At 38.5% G+C, this 26,201-nt stretch overlaps 1 long non-coding RNA gene across 1 annotated transcript; it reads left to right on the top strand.

Moving 5' to 3' along the window:
• Positions 1 to 10,423: 10,423 nt before the first annotated feature.
• LOC107305166 lies at positions 10,424 to 14,416 on the top strand. Its single transcript, XR_001551268.2, has 3 exons — positions 10,424 to 10,466; positions 10,559 to 10,621; positions 14,340 to 14,416. It is a non-coding gene; the product is annotated as an uncharacterized LOC107305166 (long non-coding RNA).
• The last annotated feature ends 11,785 nt before the right edge of the window (positions 14,417 to 26,201 follow it).

Here is a 26,201-nt window from a genome sequence, read left to right as displayed (position 1 = left end):
TGTAAATTATCTACATCAATCAATAGAACAACTTCTTTCGGCGCATCACGACCTTCCTAACCGAGGTTTCAACTCCGGCGGAACTTGGCACCTGACGTGGGGCTGCATCGTCTCGATCTCCGACGGAGGGGTAAATCCTACGTTCCACCGGGCCACGGTAATCGTTCGGCTAGATTAGAACTATCTCGGTTCGATCTGATCTTCTAATCTAGTTGCGCGATTGCTAGTTATCATATCGGTTTCAACTTAGAGCACTTTCGTGCTTTGAGTTGATCTGGTCGACCACTTTGGGCGATTTATGTGGGTTTGATATTTGACGCTTGACATATTCAATCTAGTACTGTCTCGGCTCGGTCCGATATAGTAGATTGCGTCAGATGGTTTATATCAGACCGATGTATTTTGTTCATTGTTTTATCAGAGTACCAACTAATAAATTACTAGGCATCGGCTCATTGGCTTGATAACAATCTAGATCTATTTAGTATATGTCCAGACATTGCTAAATTTAATCTTGAACTGTCTTGGTTGAGTCCGATCTTCTATGGTTATTCTTAGCACTCTAGGCTAGGTATTTCATAGATCTTGGTTGTTCGTCCGCCGTCTATAGCCGATGATTTTTGCCGATCTACATGCTATCATATTTACATCAATAGAGTAGCCGATATTTATTTCAAGTCTATTTCTATTAGTGTTTCTAGCCGATCCATGCTTTTTACAGCCGATTGTTCATCCTATCGGTCAACCATTGCAGCATCAACATTCGATCGGCTAGACATTTAGTCACTTATCGGCTTGATAGCCGATTGGCTTGTTTTACTGTTCATCTTGTCAGTTGCAGGATCAAGCTGACTGGCACGCCCATGCATCTTCTAAGATATAGGTCCTGCACTGGAGCTGTCTAAGATTGACTCCCAGGTCTACGTGTGTGACCGTTTATTGTTATTTTCGGTGTGAACACATATAAATTATATTTTTCACGCTAGAAGATCCCAACGATTAGTATTTACTACTCTGTAGCTCTATTTTTTATATGACACCATTGACTTTTCTATTCATGTTTGACGATTTGTTTTGTTGAAAAAATATTTAATTATTAATTATTTTGTTAAAATTTGATTTATTATTATAGGAACTTTAAGAATGACTAGTAATTTTGCATATTTGAATAAAACATTTGAATGAGATAAACGGTCAAACGTATATCAAAAACCAACGGCATCATACGAAACATATATCCAAATCTTTTCCATTTTAGATAAAGAACATGTTTTTGATCTTGCTAGGAAATTGCATAAAGATTATTAAATGCTTCTAAGATCATTTCCGTTTTATGTATAGCTAGGATGCACACAAACTGTATTTTTAAAAATTAAGAAAAAAAGAGAAGACCAATAAAACCAAAATCATGACATGGCAAGCTACGACTACAAGCAATATTTATCATCCTCATCCATCCTCCACTATAGAAAAACTTGAACTCTGATATCTTTGTCATAAAACCGTACGTCCAAGAAGGCAACAACATGCATAGACACCCATATTGCCATGCTTCAATTAGCAAACACCAGACATAGATTTTCCAACTTGTACTCTATAGGCAGCACCTAATTGAAAGTCCCCAACTCGTTCTGAGCCCACGCTGTGATGCATGCCTATTATTGGCGAAAAATGTATTGTGAAGTTTGTTATATGTGCCATCCCCAAAAATATAATTTGCATACTTAACTGTCATCCGAGATTCAACCGAGGTACACGAACTTACAATTGCACATACAAATTCATGTTGAACACAGTACTAACATTGCAGGTGTTTTGTCCCTCGCACTAGAAAGAAAGCACCAATGTAAAAATGACCTACCATGGCTTAAACTCCAATCACACAAGTACTTCAAATCTAGTATAAACCTAGTCTTCAAAATCGTCCTACCGAGAACCTTTTCTTTTACTGAAGTGACGATTGTTGATAGCAAAGTGAGTACACAACATAGATCCGCACATCGGTGACGGCCCGTCATGGACGGGCTCTTGTGGCATGTTACCGCAGCATCATCCGTGATAGGCTCCCAGTACACCCGATTGAGATGTGGCTTTGGCAGTAACTGATCCTTTGGTTCCCCACGAGATGCATTTGCTTACCTGAATTTGAAATAAATGTTTTACTTTGATTTTGGTTCACAGATACCATAATTTTCATCTCAATTCAGAAGCATATAAAAGCCTATCTAAAACCATTTAGATAAGCTGTGCTATAAATAGTTTATTTCTAAGCTTGTCTAAGCATGCATATATATAAATACCACATGTAAAGTACTTAGCAATTAGTACTTATATCTATCCATCCTAATGTTACATGCAAAGGAGATCAACATAACAAGGTTGAAAATACAAGAGGATTATAACTACCATCAGCACATTTCAAATATCGAATACTTTTAATTATGTACGAACTTTTTCAACCAAAGAAACTAGGATGCAAGATGCCCTAACGAGAGAGGGTATTGAGCGGTTGCCTTGGCCTTGCTTAGCAATACACCAATTAAATCCTATCTTCTTTGTCTTCCAACTTGTTACCTATACAACTTTTAATGTATTTGCTATAAATATTAAAAAGAAACATATAACCCAAAATGCTCTAACATATATGATCTTCATGCAGTGTACTATTACTGATCTTGAAGGAGTTTGGTGAAGGAATTTATGTTTCGAATTTATAGATTTTGTAAGTTACATGTATTTCGGTATTTTTAGTTGTATACCATTCTATACTTGTATTTTCAAGTTAAATTAGTGAATTTTTAACATACATTATGGATGTGCATAATATTCTAGGACCAACCAAATTGGTTTCATGTTTTTCTAAGCTAAAATGATTTAGTTATAATTTTTCTTATGTTTTAGTAAATTTATAATTCTTACATGTTAATATAACATTAGAGTTATTTTATGTACAGTAAGTGGTGTATTTTATTTTATATTCTGATAATATCTAGTTTTGTGGTTTTAACAAGACTAGGTTCACCTAATTTGGAGCTAAGATGTATTTCCTTCAATTTCTACAAGTTTCAATGACATTGTATTATTTACTCCACTAACGAATATTAGATAAATACTTTACTAGGTTTGCCAATACCATGTTTCAGTGTGCAAGATTCAAGTGTACCTATACTCCTATGTGTTCAATGAAATTAGACCTGTCTAAAAGATAATGCTTGTATTTATCCTATAAAGTAAACTATTTACCTATGGTGTAAATACATAAATTATTTATGGGACTTGTACAGGTCTCTATTCTACAGCAGTGAGGAGTATCACATTTGGATATAGGATAAAGATACTACAGGTTCTAGGCATTTATACGTGAAATGCCCCATTTTATATATGCCAGACAAATTTGAAATTTATCGTCATATATACTATAATACAACTTTTGCTTCACAGGGTTTGGGATAATACTGTAATAACTTATTTGCTATACTTGAATATAAGTGAATCCTACTAGTCATTACATGTTAAACACAATATTTATCTCCTTCAATATATTAACATGTATTTTTCAGATTTTGCTCTAATTTTCTTGACTTATCCATATTAAAGGAGATACTTTCATGAGTTCAAAAAACTGTTTTGATATGTTTTAGAGTTAAAGTGTCATTTATATGAATTTTGCATTAAACTATTTTTCGTAGGGCGTAGTTGTTTGATAAATGTTTCATACAGAACATGCCATATTTAAATTCTCAGGACTATCTGAATTTGATAATATTTAGAATCTACTCAAACTTGGTCCATCTCATTTGTGGCTAGAATGAATTTTCTACAGATTTCACAGTTTAGCACAATTTTCAGTTGAACAAATATTACCTAAATCAATTTCATAGATTTTCTAGATTCTAAAAGGAACGGTCGACATCGAGGACATGTCAGTGAAATCAAATATTCTAAAAAGTCCTGATTACATGGGAATCAACCCGCACTCCCCTCTATGTGTATTGGCTAGCTGGATTATTTCTGAATCTATTAATGGCAGTAGTGGTGCTAGCGTCGTGACGTCGTCAGCAGAGACGACGAGCGTGATCTTTCCGGCCTTGGGGCTCCGGCGTTTTGATAACACGGATGCTGTGCACTGGAGCCATGGATGAAGACGACGAGGACGACACAGTGATCATGGGGCACAAAATGAGGTTGGGTAGGCCAATGATGGCATTCACGTTCCAATGATCAAAGTGATAGCGAGGCTCACCATTTGTACCGGCAACTCGTTTATATGTTTGCAGTCAAAATGCTTAACTTGATTTAGTTAAAGAGATGCGATGACGATGTTTGAGCGTACCATGGAAGGTGGGTTTAGCGAAATACAGTTCCCAGTAGCGAATATTTTTTTTACAAATGGAGAGTCACCCATTTGGTAATACTCACTCCTCTAAATATCTGACGCCGTTAACTTTTTTATACATGTTTGGCCATTCGGCTTATTAAAAAAATTACATAGTTATGAATTATCTTTATATCATTTCATTTATTGTTAAATATACATTTATGCATATATATAGTTTTATATATTTGATAAAAAATTAAATAAGACAAATAGTCAAACGTTTCTTATCAACGGCATAAAATATTTAGAGACTAAGGTAATAATTTTTTTTACAAGATCCATGTTCTGACACCCTATATAAAGGGCCTCTCATACACCAGCTCCAAGTGCACCATGCATGGTCCAAATCCTCCTCCTACGATGGTGCCCAACCAAATCTCTATTTGTTTCCTGTATATTCTTTTTTTCTTTAAAAACATAGGGACAATTTCGTTCCTGCCCTGATTTTCAAGCCTAATATTGATTTTACCCCTTATTTTTGGGGTTTTCGTTTTTGCCCCTCTTTTTTTTGAACCGAATGAACCGTTTGCCTCTATTTTGGATGGAAGTTATCTTGACCGTTAGTTGACCAATATATTTAGTTCAAAAAATAAAAGATTTAATTCCCGAAATAATTAATGACGAAATTACCCCTGTTTCAAAAATTATAAGTTTTTAAACATGTCATTTGAATTAATAATATATTGCTTTTGTATATTTCTATGAAACTTATAATTTCTTTTAAAAAAATTGACATAGTTTTGAAACTCTTTCAAATATTTTTAAAAAATTATAAGTTTTTAAACATGTCATTTGAATTAATAATATATTGCTTTTGTATATTTCTATGATTTAGAACAGAGGGTAACAACACAAATGACTAAAGAAATATCAAAATGATATTCTCGTGTAGGGGTAACTAGTCCTTTAACATATCATTTAACACCGTTAGTCCTTCCATCCAAAGAAGGAGCAACTGGTTCATTCAATTTAAAAAAGTAAGGCCAAAAACGAAAACCCTAAAAAGGAGAGGCAAAATCAGTATTAGAAACTAAAACAGGGGCGGAAATGAAATAGCCCCAAAAACTTACTGGTTTTGTGGCGTCGTCGCCATAGTTCGATTGCACCATCTCCGTGGTTCAACGGCTGTTCCACAGATTGTTTGTCCCCCAGACGAATCCTCTGGCCATATTTTCGTTTCTACTTATGCTTATGCTTGTAGCTTAAAATTTAAAATTTTAATTTCTAAGTTAGAGGGGTTTATTTTACAGAAGCTTATTTTAATTTCTAAGTAAGAAAAAATGATCTTGCGTTGCACCATGTCCAGTTAATTTTAATTATAGAAATTAAAATAATTTTGAAAAATAAATTTTCACAACACATGCATATCGAGTCGGGAAAAGTAAAGTGTGCAATTGATTTGAGAAGAGTATGTTGCATCGTGAAGATTATAAGTGGGAATTGTAAATTATGCTCAAATCATAAATAAATTATAAGTGGGAATTGTAAATTATGTCATTTTCGGCCTTATCCTTTGCGTCCTACTCACTTTAATCTTTTATTAAATGCAAATATTAAATTTGAAATGGTGGACAGAGACGACTAGTAAGAACCTTTGAATTTCCAATTTTTTATTTTTTTATTACCGCAAACGATGATGAGTTATGTTGGTGGGGTCGAGTCGGGACTGAAATCAAAATTGGATGTTGATTTCATGTCTTTTTGTATGGAACTTCTACTTATTTTCTCTTTTAGAACCAAGTAGAATAGAATCCTAGCTTTATTATGCATCTATTTTTGTTGTTGATCGTATTTTTATTTAGATTTTTTAATATTAAAGTTAAACCGTGTTTTCGCTTTATTGATAGTATATTTTGTAATGGATATAAAAGACAAAAAAAAATTAAACTGCGTTGGTAAGTGAAAGACAAAAAAGTGCCTCTAGTTCTATGAATGACACCTTACCCATTAGGCTACCAATGATTCTTTTTATGGGTATGCATATATATATAATTCGACAAAGAATCTATAGCAAAACCAGTCAGATTTTTTCTACCACAGGATCAATATTCAACAACTCCAGTTAAGTAATTTCAAAATGAGAGTCAAGAAATAATGGGCTCACAAATCCAATTACAAGTTAATAATAGGCTAACATATCCAATTAAAACTCACCTATATAATAATTACATAAACAAAATTACTGTAAATTTTTAATAAAATTTATGTAGTTGCATATTATTCGAATTATTTTAACCTATAGTGGGCTAACATATCCAATTACAATTCATCTGTATAATTACATAAATAAAATTGTTATAAATCTTTTAATTAAATTTATGTAATTATATATTATATTTTTTCTTTTATGTTGATCAATTATACTTGTCCTGCACTGGATAGAAACGTGAGTTGAGAAGCACAAACAAAATCCAACGCTAATATTGAAGCTTTTCAGGTCATATTTCCGTTACAGAGTAGTATTGTAATCACCTACAAAAAATCATAAATTAAACTCTTTTCAGCACATGTTTTAGTAGAAACACACATTTATCGTAAATATAATTAATCTAGATTAGTGCTCTGATCCAAGAACGCTTGCGCACATACGTGTCCAACCGCTATCGTATCCACGAATTTCAACAAGATATCGCCACCGCCGCCAGACATCGATCTGGTAAGTGAGCTCTACCACGACGTGTTGTTGCCCATCATCCGCTTCTTGCCACCAGCGAGCGACGCCGCAAGCACCTCCGTGCTGTCGCGGCAGTGGCGCCACGACATTCGAGATAAAGTTATCGCCACGAATAATTTCTTGTAGCAATCTATTATGTTATTAACGTGATCAAACTTTAATAGCAATTAGGTATTACAAACTTATTAGTTTTCAAACTATTAATTTTAACAAATAATTCATTTTAAGAACTCATATTAAGCATTTTTGATTTTTACAAAACTCATATGTTCATCCCTGTGGATATTTGTATGATACTTTGTCTTATTAGTTGCAAAGACCTCACATCAAGGCTCACAAATTGCAAGAATTGGTTTTGTGAACCTATATGTGTGGACTTAGTTTCAATTAACCTAGTTAATCAATATGTTTAATTATGTTATGATTTTTAAAAAGAAATTTTCTAGAAATTAATTTTGTTGCCATCATAGATAGTGTCATAAAAATTGTTTTAAGTCAATAACCCACACAAAATTTTGACACAATTAATACCTGTGTGGCATTAACAAAATAAAGGCAAAGTTGTCACAATATTACAAATAAATTTACTATGAGGGTAATAAAATATAAGTCTATCAAAAAGATCAAATTTAGTCCATAAATATAATTTAACTAAATGTAAAAATAATTTACATGTACGATGAATATAATTTACACATATAATAAAAGTAATTTCCAACTCATATTTATATTTTTTAGAATAAAATTGTGTCAGATTTTGTTATAGAAGTTTAATGGTAACTAATGGAATGATGTAAATGAATTGGATCTTGAAAATTTAGATCGCAACCAGTGCTAGCGTGCTTTTATAATATGTCATTGACTAGTAACCGGTGTAGTTAGGTTGTACCAACAACCCACAAGATGTATGCAACCAGTACTAGCGTGCTTTTATAATATGTCATTGACTAGTAGCCGGTGTAGTTAGGTTGTACCAACAACCTACAAGATGTATGCCACACGGCTGGAGCGCCGTAATCGGATTCGGTAGACAAAAGAAACACCAGTGAGGAAACAATAGCCGACGGACACCTGGCCTCCCATAGATTATAGATTATTTTTTGTTTCCCACCAGTGAGGAAACAAAAGAAACACGGCTGAAGAGTGGACTCCTCACCGTGGTCATAGCTCATAGATTATTTTTTATGAAACATATTCTATTTTTATGTTAAAAAAAACTACTCCAACAGTAGTGGGTGATTTATTTTTTTCCATGCAATATACTATACCATTTAATTATCTTTTCAGCCGAGAATGCCAATAATATGACAGTGATAATACAAAATATATAGTTGTTAACATAATTATTAGTCCAAAGTAATAAACATTGACATTTCAAATCAATGGGAAAACGTTTTGCAAATTTTTCTATATGGTATTCAAAGCTCGTGAAATTTTGCTCGCCGATATATTTTTAGATTTTCTCTAACTAAAATGTGAACGGCTGGAAAACACTAGAAAACTACGATTTACCCAAGGACACTGCATACTTCAAGAACCTTCAACCTTAAGCTTTTAACCAGGTAACAAGGTTGTGTTGTTTTAGTTATAAAAGATCAAAGATGAAATATTATGTGATTTCTAATAGGTATTTAATGGTATAAACGATGAAATTAACTACAATAATGTTAAAAATCTTCTTTTGAAATATGAAATGATAAACTTCTATATAGAAAACATTTACAAAAGAACATATTACTGTAGGATCGTAACAGAGTAAAACAACTACCAGAGGGAAGGTGAATGGTAGGTAGATCAAAAACCCAAATATTTTTACGAAAATAAAAGATTACCTTCACAAAAGTCTTACCGAAGCCTCCGGTCGCACTGCGTTTATGCCACCGGTCAGACCGCTTTTATGTGGTCGGTCAGACTGCTCGTATAACCTCGGTCAGACCGACATTGAGTGGCCGGTCAGATCGCCAGCCTACCTACGGTTAGACTGTCCGGAACCTGGAAAAACACCGATCGACAAAGCTTCAAGATGTAGATTGAATCTCTCGACTTTTATTGATCAACCAATATTTAAAAAGTGCATAGAAAGCACTCCTAACCAAAACTTTCAATCTAATATCGAAATAGAGTCAAAACCCTAACTTTTCTCTCAAACGGCACCAAAAAGCTCACCGGAGGCATACCCCTCGGTACCTATTTATAACCTCGACGTGGGTATGCAAGGCCCACGTATCTAGCATGAATTAGGACTCCCAATCTCCTGGGAAACCAATCGTTATCTGTAACTAACAATATTTCTATCTCTAATACAACAAATCTTCTCAAATCCATACTCTATCCAAATTCAACTTTCGTATCCCATACGCACACAATTTCTCCATCGTACGCCACATGGAATCTTCAGCACCATGTGCATTGAACTCTAGCCTAAGTATCCCGTATGATATCTCGACCGCCGGACGTCACCTTATCTCCAAGTTAACTCCCGATCCATCATCGGCAATACTCTCCCGAGGCATCAAGTCACCTACACATGAATCAAACAAAGAAACCATATTTCGAGACCAAGCTATCTCCAAATTGACTCATGATTAGCAAAATAACAGTACCCATACGTATAGAAACCAACTAGAAGTCGAATTTCACGAAGAACAAATCCGAAACCAAAAAAAAACCGAAAGCTGAAACTTTCGGGGCTGACTTGCCGGTCTGACCGCCCAGACACTTACGGTCTGACCGCAGTTGTCTGAAAGGTCTGACCGCCCATATACTGTCATGCCCTAAGTTTTACCCAAGCCAAGAAATAATTAAATAATGCATTAAAAATAATTTGTTTAATTAAAGTTCAAGAGAAAACCCTGTTTAATTTAATTGGAAGCTTTTCGGAATATTTTAAAATATCCCGAAAGCATTTTAAATGATTAACAGGATTTATATTTGAATTTCAGAGTAAAATTTGCTCTAATAAACTTAATAAAAATCGGTAAAATTGGAGGCAATTTTTTTCCCTCCTTGCTTTTTCTTTTCTTTCTCCCTTTTCCCTTTTCTTTTTCTCTTTTGTTTTTTCCCTCCCTGGCCGAATTCTCCTCTACCTCCTCCCCTGTGCGATCTCTCCCTTCCCCCTGTTGGTCGCACGTCTCCCCCACCTCTTCCTGCAGTGCCGCACAATCCCACCTCCTCCACAGCCATGCACGCACCCCATCTCCACCTCTCTGTCAAGTAAAAACCAACTCCAATTAATTAAGACTCCAATTCTTATCCCTTTAAAACCTTATCGATTCATTTTTAATAGGGGATGGATAACCATATTTATCTCTAACTTCCCCTTATAAATAGCCTCTAGCCTTGCCTCTTTTACCCGTCTCCCTCTCCCGTGCAACTCCTGCCACCTCCTGTCCAGCAGCGAGCAGCAGTGCAGCGGTCCGCTGGTTTCCTTCCCCCCTCCCCGAATTTCAGGTTCGCATATATTTTATTCTTGCGAAATCTAAATTCATCTACGTTTAATTGTTTAGGTTTCCAAGCCGAACAATGAGGAACAACATCAATCCGTCACTGATCTCTCCACCAAATATTAGGTTCGCATACGTTTTACTCATGCGAATCAATCTATTATTGGTCTAGCGTGTAATTGCTTAGATTTTCTAATCTAATTAGCTAGCGTTAGATTGATCTATAGTATGAAATTAAATTTCACATGTAGATTGATTTTACGTTAAAGTCATTTAATTTCCAGTTTAGCGAGTCGTTAAATCTCGATTTAACGTGTCGCTAACTTCTGCCGTTGTTCCGCTAAAAGTTCACGGTTTCGTATTTCGGATCTGATTCGTGCACGTGTTAGTTCTGTCAAGTGAAGGCCCGTTCTGTTAGCAACTTCCCGATCCGTGACCCAACCGGCGCTCGAAGTCTCCCTCGTCTCCTTCGGCCCACTCCTTTTCCCTCTTCTCTCAGCCAAGCAGGTCGTCGGCCCACTTCCCCTTTGACCCATCCCCTCCTTCCTTCCCTCCCTGCCCACTCTGGGGCTGGCCGAAGGCCACGGACCAGACGCCACCTCGCTTGCACCAAGTCTAGACCGCCTCTCTCTCCTCCTCCGGGCCACTGACAGGTGGGGACCACATGTTAGCCCCGTCATCTTCCTCCAGCCGCACGCCTGCGCCGTGTCGAGCGTCGCGGCCATTGTCCCATCCCGGCCATCCTCCGCCGTTCCACCGCGCCACGCCAATTTCCCGGCCGATGCACGCCTGTCGTGCCCTTGCCACCGTGCCGTCGCGTCCCGGTCGGCTTCTCTGCCTCGTGCTCACCGCCACGCTAGCGCCGTCGCCGTGCACCGCCACTCGGCCACCAAGCTGCGCTGCCACTTCGCCGAGGCCACCGCCTTGCTTCTCGCCACGTTGTGCCGCGCCGCCTCGCTTCACCGCGCCGTGTTCACGTCGCCTAACCATGGTGCGCACCGGCCGCCGCTCTTCTCGCGCCGCTAACCGCCGAATGCAACCGCCAGCCGCATCTCCATGCCGCGGCCCTAACTACCTCCCCGTCTCCTCCACATCCGCGCGCCGCCGCTAACCTCCTCCCTACACTAGCTGGCGCCAGCTCCCCCTATAAAGCCCCACCGCCGTGCGCCGCCGCACTCGTTCTCAAGCCGCCACCGCGCCGGTTGCCCGTCGTCGTGCAGACGCCGCCGCTCCTCCTCGGCCACGCGCCGTCGTCTTTGCTAGTCAACGGTGAGCACCCGCTCTCCCTTCCCTTCTCCCTTTTCCCTCTCCCTCTCGGCCACCGCCGCGCGTCGCTGTTAGCGCACGGGTGCCGTCATGCGCCACCCGTTGTCGGTCGCGCGTTGACATCGCCGCCGCGTCACCGTTGGTCTTCGTCGCCGTCGCACGAGCCGCTTAGCCATCGTCGCGCGCCGCTACTCCCTCCTCTCCCCGGCCACGCTCGGCGCCGCCTCGGTCTCCCCTCTCCTCTTTATCCCCTGCCCTCGCCGCCGCGTCGCACGACGTCGCCGCGCTGCCCGGGGCTGTCGCTCGCCGACTCCCTGCCGGACGTCACCGCCGTCCACCACCCTCCGCCATCACCGTCACCCTCGCGACGCCGTCACCGAGCTCCCTCCGTCCACACCCGAGCGCGCTCGCACCGCCGGTCGACTCCAATCCCTCTCCTTCTCGAAGATGTCTCCACGCCTCCTTTCCCCTCTCTTTCCTCTTCGCTTCCGCCGCCGGGCTCCCCGTGCCGTCGGCACGCGCCAGGGGCCGCGCGTCGCCGCCGCCGGGTCGCCACCCGACGTCATCGTCGTCCCGCCATCGTTTTGCCGCCCTCGCCTACCCACGCCGCCTCCCCGCTGTATCCCCCTCCTGTTCGTCCGTGCGTGCGCCGCTCAGCCGTCGACGACGTGTGCCGCATTCGGTCGCCGCCGCCCGGCCGTCGTCGTTCCCACCGCCGGCCTTCGCCGTGCATCGCTCCCCTTCACCGCCGCCGGTTGCCGGTCGTCCGCCGTTGTCGCGTTGCACCGCCGTCGCCGCCTCCTGCTCGCGCTGCTCGGCCGGCGCCGTTCCACCCCTCCCTCTCTCTGTTTGTCTCACTGTCGGGTGGGCCCGGGTCATCAACCTATCCCCCTCCACTCTCCGACCCGTGGGGTCCACGCATCAGACACCGCCCGTCCTTCTCTCCTTTCTGCCACTGACACGTGGGCCCCAGCAACACTTCTCCCCCTTGAGCTAACCCGTGGTCCTATTCCACGGTGCACCAACGCGCCCTTGAGTCACTGGCCAGTGGGCCCAGTGCGTCAGCATCCACCCTCTCTCTCCCTGCTGACGTCATCCCTCCAAGTAATTGCGCAATAAATCAATAAGGTTTTCCTCTTTAGTTTAAAAACCCAGAAAACTTCTAAAATTCATAACTAATTCATCTAGTCTCCGTTTAGGTCCATTCAAGTTCCATTAAATCCAGAAAAATACCAAGAATCCATTAAAAATAGTTTCTTTCTCTGTTTTAGTAGTTTTATAGTCTGTTTTTGCTTGTTTTTCCTTGTGTGTCGTAGGTTTTGACCCCGTTGCAGCGTCATTCATTCTCGAAGTCGTCGCCGAAGTTCCTCGTGGGTCTAAGCAGGGCAGGAGGCACCCTTCTTTGATCATATTGATCCCATGATTATAAAATACCCCGCTTTATATTCAAACATGCATTGTTTTATACAAATCTTTTTACTTTATTTACCTATTGGGCTTTTACCTTTCTATCCGTTGATTCCCACTTATTATTGTAAACCTACGGTTAATTTTAACTAGAAATAGGCTTAGGCAATGCTTAGCCATGCTTAGTTCAACTAGCTCACCAATTCTTATTTAATTATTGATTAGGCTTTGATAGATCTTTAATGGTTGTGATCATTATTAATTTCCCGATGTGGATTAAATACAACTAAAATATTGCTTATGGTGGGCTGTGGGTGCATGGTTTTGAGAGTCGTGCCCATGGCAACTATGGACCTGTTCTCAGGAAACCTTGGAAGTCTTACACGTACTAACCACAAGGCAAAGTGGGCAACGGTGAGACTTGTAGTCTAGCTTGTCCCTATTCGACGTACCCAGGCAAGGGTGGGCGTGATGGAGTATAGATGGGAGTCGTGGTGTAACGACGGTCCTATGCTGCTTCCGGATTCACCTAGGCACAAGAGGGGGCTGCCCGACTTGGTGTAAAGGAGGGGGCGAAACCGAAAGTGTGGTGCGATTGTCTACGGAGGGTTAGATGAAACATCTTATCATGGTTTCCGTGCTAAAGTATCGTGGTGATACGTTGGGGTATGGTAACATGCATGGGAGCCATTTCTTATGGGTAAGTTGTACACCTCTGCAGAGTAAAACTATTCGAATAGCCGTGCCCACGGTTATTGGGTGAACTAACAGATTCACTGGGATTAGTGAACCTTTAATAATTTGATTAATCTTGGAACTGGTTTGACCCTGCGCAATGTGGTATAACGTTGGCAGTGGTTTGGGTTTGTCACAACGTGGTTTAACGTTGGACAGAGGGTTGACCCTGTCGCTACGTGGTGTAACGTTCGACAGCGGTTTCGGACTGTTGCAACATGGTGTAACGTTGAATAGTGGATAATTATTTTAACTGTTACTTTACATATGTTTCAGTATATTTTATTTACCTGTTTTGCTAAATTACTGCAGCTTTGGGCAATTTAACCTTAGCATGTCCTTGATACCTTATTGCATTCATTATTTCCCTCTCTTGGGTGTTACTTGTTGAGTACGGTAGTTTGTACTCAGGCTTGCTTAATTTTTTTCACACCAGAGTAAGTGACAGAGCCTGAGTTAGAAGTCAGAAGAAGGTTGTTCCGAAGGTTGAAGTGAGGTTCAGTCCGCCGTCAAGAATGCCTGTGGTGTGGAGCCGTCACCGCCAGCTGAAGCTGAAGATTAGATGGTTTTAGCTTTGTTTCTTTTTCCGCTGCATTTCGATAGATAATTATTTTTATTTGTTTTTAAGTCGTGGAACTGTGTATTAATTTGTCATAGTGTGTACATGGGCTGATTTCTGGACCGAGATTAATGCATGCTATTATTCAGAAATTGGTGTAAATTTCTGGGCGTGACATATACCTACGGTCTGACCGCCCGGTCAATCATCACAAAAACATTTAACTCGCAAACCACCAATTTGTTCATCACAAAAACATGTAGATCACTCCTGGATCTTACAATCTTCCCCTTGATAAACACATTGGCAAACACTTCAAAATTGACTTCAAAATTGTTTGTTGTTTTTGTGAAGCAACTCCAAAAGGCATTTATACTTTTGAAAACAAATTTCCAAAAACATGCTCTCTCTCTCTTCCAAAAATCTTCTCCCCTTTTGACAATGATTTCATCAAGCGTAGAACTTATGTTAATTAATGTTTAAGAGCTTAGCATACACATAGCATATCAAGTCATGTGTTGCAATAAAAAGAAGATGAACCCATCTATAAGATAGCAAGCATGTATTAAAGCATAATCATGAACCAAAGATTGTGCAATTAAGTTCAACTCAACAATCAAAATTCATGATTTCAAACGGTTTATAATGCAACACTTTTACAAGCACATAGATTGAAGAATAAATACTAGACATATATACCTATTATATTTATCACTCTTTCTCAAATTAGCCTTAGCACAAAATCACCAAGAGAATTTTTTAACATTTTTTTTGTTTGAGCCTTTTTGCTCATATTTTTCTCTCAATTATTCTGGTTACGTCCTTGTCGTCAAGACTGTCCAAGGATTCGGCACCCATTTTTTCCTCACATCGAATACGTCCTTATCGTCAAGATTGTCCAAGGATTCGGTACTCATTTTTTTCTCTCATATTTTTTATTCTCTTGCACGATGAGCAATTTAAAAGCTATTTGAGGAATAACAAATCAATAAAGCATATATACAAGCATTTATTTATCAAACCATATGCTAGCATCAATATTACATAATTTCTTAATTCAAGTATAGAATTTAAGTGTTATGCATCATATCCCTTAAAAGCAATATCTATGTTTCGTAAAAAGACTAGAATACATACAAGCTATGCTAGAGACAAATAAACCTTCACAGTATCGCTAGCATGCACATGAAATACTATATGTATAAAACAACGCTCTATTTGTCAATTTTTCTTATTGTCATATTTTGCTTGATAAAACCATGAGGTGCAAAACTCCCCCTCAAACCATGCCAAAAGGATGAATTGTTCTCAATTCTCCACGAAGAAAGGCAAAGCGAGAAGGATCCAATGGTTCAGTGAAAATATTAGCAAGTTGCAATTTTATATCCAAAAATGTCAATTCAACATCTCCCTTCTCAACATCATCCCGTAGAAAGTGAAAACGAATATCAATGTGTTTCGTGCGTGAGTGTTGTATAGAATTCTTAGCAATGTTGATAGCACTAGTATTATCACAAAAGAGAGGTACTTTCTCAAAAGTAAGACCATAATCTTTCGAAGTTGATAAAAGCCAAAGAATCTGTGAACAACAACTAGCAGCAGCAACATATTCTGATTCAGCAGTAGATTGAGCAACGCTAGATTGTTTCCTAGAAGATCATGCAATTAATGAAGTACCAAGAAAATGACATGTTGCACTAGTACTTTTTCTATCAATTCTGCACCCAGCAAAATCAGCATCGGAATATCGACTCAAGCATATAGAAGATGATGTAGAATACCAAATGCCAAACTCAAGTGTATGTTGCAAATACCTCATTATTCGCTTGACTGCTTGACGATGCGAAGCACGAGAAGAAGCTTGAAAGCGTGCACACAAACACACAGCAAATTGTATGTCTGGCCTAGAAGCAGTTAGATATAACAAAGATCCAATCATGCTTCTATACTCCTTTTGATCAACTGTTTCACCATCTTTATCAGGATCTAGGACAGCTATAGTACCAATTGGTGTTGAAATTGGCTTGCAATTCTCCATCTTGAATCGTCTCCAAAGATCCTTCGAATACTTCATTTGATGCACAAATGTACCTTGAGGTGTTTGTTTAATTTGTAACCCCAAAAAGTACGATAACTCACCCATCATGCTCATCTCAAATTCCAAGCGCATAGGCTCAGCAAACTCCACAACCGAAGCATAAGATGAACAACCAAAGATGATGTCATCAACATAAATCTGAACGAAAAGTTGATTATCACCATGCTTAAGAACAAAAAGCATTTTGTCAACCTTTCTCATTCGAAAACCTTTCGCAAGCAAAAAGTTCTTAAGCCTATCATACCATGCTCGAGGTGCTTGTTTCAAGCCATACAAAGCTTTAGACAATTTAAAAACATAATTGGAAAAATTAGGATTTTCAAAACCTGGTGGTTGTTTGACATAAACTTCCTCCTGTATAAAACCATTTAGAAAAGCACTTTTCACATCCATTTGATAAAGTTTAAAACCTTTGGAAGCATCAAAAGCTAACAAAAGTCTAATTGCTTCAATTGTAGCAACAGGAGCAAAAGTTTCATCAAAATCCAAACTCTGTTCAATTCTAGCGACAGGAGCAACAGGAGTAAAACCTTGAGCAACAAGTCTGGCTTTGTTTCTCACGATCAAACCATCCTCATTTTGTTTATTTTTGAAAACCCATTTGGTTCCAATAATATTATGACCAGAAGGTGGTTCAATCAAAATCCAAACTTTGTTCCTTTAAAAATTTTCAAGTTCTTCATGCATGGCGTTAATCCACGATTCATCAGTTAATGCATGAGTAACATCTTTGGGTTCAAAAGAAGCAACAAACGCAGAATTTGCACAAAAATCATTAGTTGTTACCTTAGACCTTGTAGTCTGCTGACCTAAGTTACCAATGATTTGTTCTGGCAGATGTCGTCGTTGAATGTGCATAGGAGTAGCGACATCTGGAGTTATTTCGCGTTCTGCACTCTCACTGGTCGAGGTTGAAGCCTTTGGAGGACCATTGTGAGTAGCTCCGATGACCCTAGCTAGTCTGACCGCACATCCTGTGTCGGTTTAACCGGAGGTGGTTCGGCGGTCTGACCGGCTTGGCGCCCGGTCTGACCGGCCGAGCTGACCTCATCGTCGTCGTCGCTCACGTCTTCAAAAATAGGACCATCCTCCCCCTGAATTTGTGACAGTGTACTTGCAATTTCTAGTTTGGTACCTAGACAAGCTTCATCAAAAGTAACTTCACAGGTTTCAATGATTTTGTTAGTTTCCAAAACAAGTACACGATAGCCACGTGAATGTGTGGGGTAACCAAGAAACATTCCATCGGTAGAGCATGCCTCAAATTTGTCCAAATTTCCAGATTTCAAGACAAAGCATTTGCAACCAAAAACACGCAAATGAGAAACTTTGGGTTGACGGCCAAATGGAAGATCATAAGGAGTTTTTCCAAGTTTGGATCTCAAGAAAACCCGATCTGAAATATAACATGTAGTGTTAACTGTTTCAGCCCAAAATTTCATTGGAGTGTGATACTCATCAAGCATTGTTCTAGCCATCTCAACCAAAGAACGATTTCTTTTCTTTCAACAACACCATTTTGTTGAGGAACACGAGGAGAAGAAAATTCATGTTCAAGACCTTTTTCATTGCAAAAATGTTCAAAAGAGGCATTTTTAAATTCACCACCATTATCACTTCGAATTCTATTCAAAGAACTAGGAAGTTCAAGATTCAATCAAAGATACAGATTAGGAAAGTGTTGAAAAGCCTCATCCTTAGAGCATCCCCAACAGCTCATCTAAATTTGGTCATCCATATCTTCATTTGGATGATCATCTAAAACACTTTCATCCTTCATATCTCTTTGTACTCCAGCAGATCATCTATATATGACATCCTCTATATCTATTTGGAGGATTGGAGAGAGAACATCTAAATATAGAGTTTCTCTCTCCTGATATGGATGACATCCAAAAATAGATGATGAGATAGAGGTTCTGCTGGAGCTCAACTTTTACTCTTCATCCTTTATTTTTAGGATGGAGGATGAGATAAATGAGTTGTTGGGGATGCTCTTAGTTGCCATAAAGAAAACCCAAGAATATTGAGAAAAATCATCAACTATGACTAACACATACCACTTTACTCCAACCGATTGCACTCTAGCTGGACCGATAGTGTCCATGTGTAAAAGCTGTCCTGGTGCATCAGTCATCACAAAAACAATTGGGACATGTGAAGAAGCAACCATCTTAACATGATGACACGGTGTACAAACCAAATCATGATCCTTCTTATCCTAGTGAAATGAACAAGATCCAAACCACTTATCCTAGTGAGATGATCAAAACCAACATGTCCAAGTCTACGATGCCAAAACATCACATCCTTACTAAACTTAGCAACCAGACATATTATCACAGGTGAAACCGGATTATCAAAGTCAGTTTTAAAAACTTTTCCATAGCGAGAAATATTCAGCACAGAATCACCATAAGAATCAAATATTTTACTTGAAGTTTTCTTAAAATGAGCCTCAAAACTCTCATCAACAATTTCTGAAACTGAAAGCAAATTATAATTTAAATCCTCAACCAAAGCTACATTTTTTAATTCAAACTTGTGACTTACCTTGACCATACCAGTAGCAAGAACGGCACTAGTAGAAGCATCACCAAAGATAATCGATTCAGTCTAGGAATCCACGATCCACACGTTCTCCTTCCTTGCCACCAAAGCCTACACAAGAGAGGATGTCGAAGGCTCAGTACTGGAGTTAGATAAAAAAAATTTAGGAATCAAGTACTGAGACACATGACTAGTAGATCCAATAGGCATATATCGTCGTCCAAAAACAGTTTGAGAATTTTTAGAAAAATCTCTGCGAGGCCAGTCTGACCGAGGTGCAGTAGCCGGTCTGACCGTGTCTCAGTAACCGGTCTATCCGGTCCTCGGTCTGACTGTGCAACCCAATGCGGTCTGACCGGTTTCCTCGAAGAAAAAGTAGATTTTTGCAACTTAGATTTTGCAAACGCAATTTCTCTCTCCTTTTTCTGTCTAGGAGCTAATCTGAAACAAAAACCAACAAGATGTTCATCTTTTCCACAGAAGGAGCAATTATATTTTTGTTTAGAAATTGATGGTTTCGAAACTTTTGTTTTTGTTTCTTTTAGTGTTTCAGAAGGAGAAGACATAAAGCGAGCAGACTTAAACACAATTTTTTCATTACTTGGTTTTGTCAAAGTCTTGAAACCAACACCCCTGTTGCAGCTAGTCACTTTAGATTGATCCAAAATCATGTTAAGTTGTTTCTTACCATCAGAAAATCTTTTCAAAGAACTTTTCAAATAAGAAACTTCCTTTTCAAGATTAGCACAGTTTTTACAATCAATCTTGACACTTTTGCTATTATGACACTTGGGACAAGGCAACACTTCATTAGTTTTCACAATTTCTTCCATGTACTCAACACGAGCTAGAGCAAATTTTAGCTTCATCTTATTTGATGTGCATGTTGGGCAATCCAAAACATTACGGTGTTCTTTTAACCTTTTAGCACAAAGTATGTTAAACATCGAACTAGCATAAAAAGTAGTTTGATATTTTTTCAACATCTTTCTAGTTAAAAACAACTCATCACAAATGCGTGTAAGCAAAGCAAAACCAAGAGCAAAAGAAGATCTATTTTTCAAATCATGTGAAACATTGACATCTCTAATTTTCAAAATTTCATGCATCAAAACCTCACAATTTTTACAATCATCATCATTAGAAATAAGAGATTTTAATCTAGAAATTTCAGCATTAAGAGATTCAATGATAAATTCTTGTTTTTTATACATCTTCTCACACTTCTTATTTTTTGCACTTAAAACATGCATAGCTTCTTCTAGGGAACTCACCTCATTGTCGTCAAATTCTGAATCTGATTCTCCGCGCGACATGAGGCAGACACCGGAGATGTTCTTTCATTTATCTTCATTTTCACTCTCTCCATCTACAACGCTTAGAGGCTCAAAACGGCATAGACTTGATTCAACATCTTCTTGAGGTTCTCTTTGCTCCTCCTTCCCTGGAATGTGCTCTTGATCTTGGGCTTATTGTCCTTGGTCTTGTCTCCATCATTATCTTCCTTTTTGCCTCTCCCGAGCTTAGGACAATGCAAGCGGATGTGATCAAGCTCACCACACTCGAAGCAACGAGCTGGTCCTCCTCTTCTCCTATACTTGACATTGTTCATAGCTTGAGAAATCTTGGTAGCAGCCAAAGCCAAATCCTCCTCGAATTTTTCGGGTTGCTCATCGGACATGGCATTAATCAAAGCAAGAACGGTAGAATTTGATGGTGAGGCACCAACATCAAACGAGGGAGAAACCAAAGCACTGTATTTAGAATCAATTTTACGAGAGAGGATATTCATCTCGTGTGTTTTGAGTTTAGTGTAAAGAGAATCCAAAGTTAAGGTAGACATATTAGTAGATTCTTGAATAGTAGTAACTTTCATCTCCGAAACAGACATGTCGAGACCATTCAAAAAGTGGCAAGAGATCTCAGATTGAGAATAATTAACATCATAAGAAGAATCAACAGATTTAAGATTACTCAAAATTTTATTAAACCTAACAAGATAATCATCCAAAGCTATTGCAGGTTTCATCTCAAATTTGATGTAATCCTTTTTGAAAAGATCTCGACGAAGTTTCTTTATGTTAGTTGTTCCTTGACGAAAATTTTTCAAAGCATTCCAAATCTCATTGGCAGTTTTAAGATGTGAAATGTGATCAAAATATGAACGAGAAATCCCACTCAATAAAATATTTCGAGCTTTGCAATTGTTGCTAAACTCGGTTTTCAAAGCAGGAGTATTAATCTATTCAGTAATCTTATATGGCTGAGCAACTTTTTGCCAAACATCATAATCTTCAGCCATAATATAAGATTGCATCTTATCACACCAATAAGAAAAATCCAATCCATAAAAAACATGAGGCTTCGTTGTGACTTTGTGAGCCATATCAAGAAAACTCTAGATCAGTTACAATCCAAAGAAGAAAACGACGCTCTGATACCACTTGTAGTATCGCAACAGAGTAAAACAACTACCAGAGGGGGGTGAATGGAAGGTAGATAAAAAATCCAAATCTTTTTGCGGAAATAAAAGATTACCTTCACAAAAGCCTTACCGAAGCCTCCGGTCGCACTGCGTTTATGCCACCGGTCAGACCACCGTTATGTGGCCGGTCAGACTGCTTGCATAACCTCGGTCAGACCGATGTTGAGTGGCCGGTCAGACCGCCAGCCTACCAGCAGTTAGACCGTCGGCAACCTGGAAAAACACCGATCGACAAAGCTTCAAGATGTAGATTAAATCTCTCGACTTTTATTGATCAACCAGTGTTTAGAAAGTGCATAGAGAGCACTCCTAACCAAAACTTTTGATCTAATATCGAAATAGAGTCGAAACACTAACTTTTCACTCAGACGGCACCAAAAAGCTCACCGGGGACACACCCCTCGGTACCTATTTATAACCTCGACGTGGATATGCAAGGCCCACGTATCTAGCACGAATTAGGACTCCCAATCTCGTGGAAAACCAATCCTTATCCGTAACTAACTATATCTCTATATCTAATACAACAAATCTTCTCAAATCTGGACTCTATCTAAATTCAACTTCCATATCCCATACGCACACAATATGTCCATCATATGCCACATGGAATCTTCACCACCACGTGCATTGAACTCTAGCCTAAGTATCCCGCAAGATATCTCGATCCATCGTCGGCAATACTCTCCCGAGGCATCAAGTCACCTACATATGAATCAAACAAAGAAACCATATTCTGAGACCAAGCTATCTCCAAATTGAATCATGATTAGCAAAACAACAGTACCTATACGTATAGAAACCAACTAGAAGTCGAATTCATGAAGAAAAAATCCAAAACCGAAAAGAAAACCGAAAGCTGAAACTTTCAGGGCTGACCTGCTGGTCTGACCGCCCAGACACCTGCGGTCTGACCGCAGTTGTCTGAAAGGTCTGACCGTCCATATACCTGCGGTCTGACCGCCCGGTCAATCATCACAAAAATATTTAACTTGCAAACCACCAATTTGTTCATCACAAAAACATGTAGATCACTCCTTGATTATACAATTATATTAGTTCGGAAAGCCCGTGAATAAAAACTAAGGAATAATATGAAGATAATCTATGGAAGCGATTGCACTTAAACATAGAATATGATGTTGGGTAGTGATAAACTTGGGTTGATAACGATTAAGAGCTGCATAATTCGTGATATGATAATTTGAAGAAAAAATAACATTTATGAAATTTGCTAAAAGAACTGCTGGCCATGCATTGGAGCGGACCATAAGAGCAATGGCTTTGTTCGAGCAAACCATGCCGAGTAACATGTACCGTTATTGTAAATTTGTTATCGTAACAGGGTTCATATCTCTAATTGTGTCGAAAACAATAGAATAAATGCGGTGTTCTTAGGAAACTACTAGTTTTTTAGGTGTACTTAAGCCATGGCTGGTTCTTGAAAGTTTTTTATTTTTAAACCTTTTTAATAAATAAATTTATTAGTAAACCTCCGGGAAAATATTTCCACCCTATAAACTTTTTGGCCATGCCACCAATATTGGCGTGGCAAAACGGTTTGCCACGCCATGCCATGCCGACCAGGCGGCATGGTTGCGTTGTCTTGTCACGATACCAACGCTGGCGTGGACAAATGGTTCAGTTTTGGAAAAATTTTGCCCGGTGGTTTAGTAATAAAGTTTATTTGATAAAAAAATTTCCATGTTCTTACAATCTTCACCATCAAATTCACAAACTTTTCAAAATTTTTGTTGGTGTTAAGTCTGATGCACAAGAAATAACTATACGAGAAGAATACTCTCATCATCTAACGCTACGTTACGATTTTCCTGTACGTTGCCCCACACGTGCAATATTATCTAGTTTTTTTTAAAACAAAATTGGGCGCTGTTTCATCACATACGGAGAAAAATGTTTAATTGTTCATTGATAAAACATTCCAGCTATTGAAATGGCGAAATACACTTGAAACACATTCTGAAACATTTGCATTGTATAGTATGAAACATCTAGTTTTCATCAATCAAAACAACAACATATTTTGTTTATCAAAACACAAAAAGTGAGAAACGTAAAAAGAAAAAAAGGCACCACAGAATTTGGGCTTGTTACGTATACGAGGAAGAGACGTTGCAAAAGAACTTTTTTGTTAACAAAAAATTTCACTATAACTTACGGGGTCTAGATTAACCAAAAAATTTCAATGTAAACGAGAAAACAATGACCGTGCATTGCACCGGGACAAGTTAATTTTAATTATATATAATTAAAATAAAATTAGAAAATAAGTATTGAAAATAAATTGCATGCCGAGTTAGGAATAGTAAATTGTGAACAATATATAATTGATTTAGGAAGCGTACGTTACTCAGAAACCTTATAGTTGAATTGTTGAAAATAGTAAATTGTATTTAGCATCCTCAACAAATTAAATAAAATGGGTGATATTTCGACAAGGAATAAAGATAGATGCACACTAAAACTTTTTATGTCATCTTCAAATAATTTATTCAGATCCTACTCAATTTGATATTTTTATTCAACATAAGTATAAATATTAAATTTTAAACGGTGCACCGTGACGCTACTAATTTGATTGGAAAGCAACCTATGTAGTATAATGAGTGTTAGTTCAAGCAGGTATGGCGTTAAATGTTCAGTGATATGCAAGCAATTGGAGCTGCTGGTATGCTAAGATATTTTATTTACTTGGGAGACAGTAAGAAAGCAAATAATCATGTTTAATTAATTAGTGCTACCGAATGTTAAAACACAACAAAAAAGAGAGTAATTTATTAGTGCTAGCCTGGAGGCCAGGCCCATGCCCATGGATATCGAGAGCCTCATGCCGTCCGTCGTAGGCCAGAAGGAGAAAGGTACATGTTGTTAATCCCTTCTCGGAGATAAACCAACGGAGGATGAAAGCTTCGGACGGCGCGCGGCCTGGAGGCAAACAATACCGCTTTTTATAATACCGGATCGAACTCATAAATCTGGTAGACATGTCCGTAACCAATTGGGCTACTCAGGCCCCGTTCGATATACGGGGGTTAACTTATCTGGCGCGAAAAACATAGTAATAGATTAGTGTATAATTAATTAATTATTAATTATTAAAAAATATAAAATAGATTAATATGATTTTTTTAAATAACTTTTCGAAATTTGAAGCATGCGCTCGAAAAACGAAAAAGGTAAGTCAACTTACTAACTTACTAGCACCGGCGAACGCGGCATCACTCTATCTCATGGTTGAATGCAAGTTTCCTTATTTCAATTATCACGCAATTCGAAAACACTATTGACTTTTATAATGGTACTAGATAAAAGCCTATGTGTTACACCGAGTTAAGCTAATTTTAGTTTTGTAAATTAAAATAAATTTTCAAAATAAATTACGTGTTGCAATAAAAATAATAAATTATGATCAGCGTACAATTGATTTGGGAAGAGCGCATTGCATCAGAAAGCTTATATTTGACAATATTAAATTGTGTTCGACATTATAAACAGATAAAATAAGATAGGTTGTCTTTTCACAATAAAAAAAGATAGGGACGCACTAAAACTTATTATGCCATTTTAAACAAATATTAAATTTTACATACAGATAAAGTACTTTTAGTCATAAACTATATGCATAAGTATTTATAAACTTTAAAAATAAATAAAATATCTTTGTTCATAGTCCATAAATAAAATATTTGTATGTGGAAATATGTTTGCTCATCAATTTTGTTCAACAATAATGATATGTATATGACGATAATAATGATTTATTTTAATAATTTATTTAGGTGACATTTGTTGGTTTTAAAAGCATGAATATATTATATGACGATAAAAAAACAAAAAGCATTATATGACGATAAAAAACCTGTCGCTTGTTTAGACGGCATCTTATCCATTGGACGGGTCAATATGAGTTTGATCTACCCGAGACAGAACAAATACGTGGTGGCCATAATATACGGACGATTTTATAGTAGGTATATACATATATATACTAGATTTTCTATTTAACAGGAAAAAAATCTAAATATTTAGTAAAGCACAACATGCAAGCGCTTGATTAACTAATTAATCTTCGGGTTCAACAGATAATCACGCTTCCTCCCCCGAAACGAAATCAGAAACCAGGTTGGATTTGGAGATCGAGTTCGCTCCGGCAAGTATAAATATAACGCGTGCTGGTCGAACTCGGGTACGCTTCCGATAGCTAGAGCTGCCTTTTTAAATATAACCCTCTACCGATGCCACAGATACACATCAAATCAGCAAAAAAACAACAAAGAGTAGTAGAGCAACAAACCGGCGTGCCAATTAGAGGCGAACCAGGCAACGTCGACATGGGCGGCTGCAGCTCAAGCCTGTTAGATAATTCAATTCAATCATAAACAATAGATTATAAATTTAAACCCTAGTCAGTACATGATCACCGATTAATTTAAATGCGGAAAACTAAATAAACCTGCAGATGAAGCCATTTGATTCCCTTCTTTTCTTTTCTTCAATTCCGTCATCTTTCCTTCGTCTCCGGCAAGATTAGGTCGCCGGTGATCTGATTTGAATCTCCGACCTTCGGGTCTCCAACAGCACTGTC

Source organism: Oryza brachyantha, chromosome 10, assembly GCF_000231095.2.
Source record: "Oryza brachyantha chromosome 10, ObraRS2, whole genome shotgun sequence".
In the NCBI taxonomy this organism is placed as follows: Eukaryota; Viridiplantae; Streptophyta; class Magnoliopsida; order Poales; family Poaceae; genus Oryza; species Oryza brachyantha.
The sequence above is the reverse complement of the archived record's forward strand: the minus strand, read 5'-3'. Positions and strand labels throughout refer to the sequence as shown.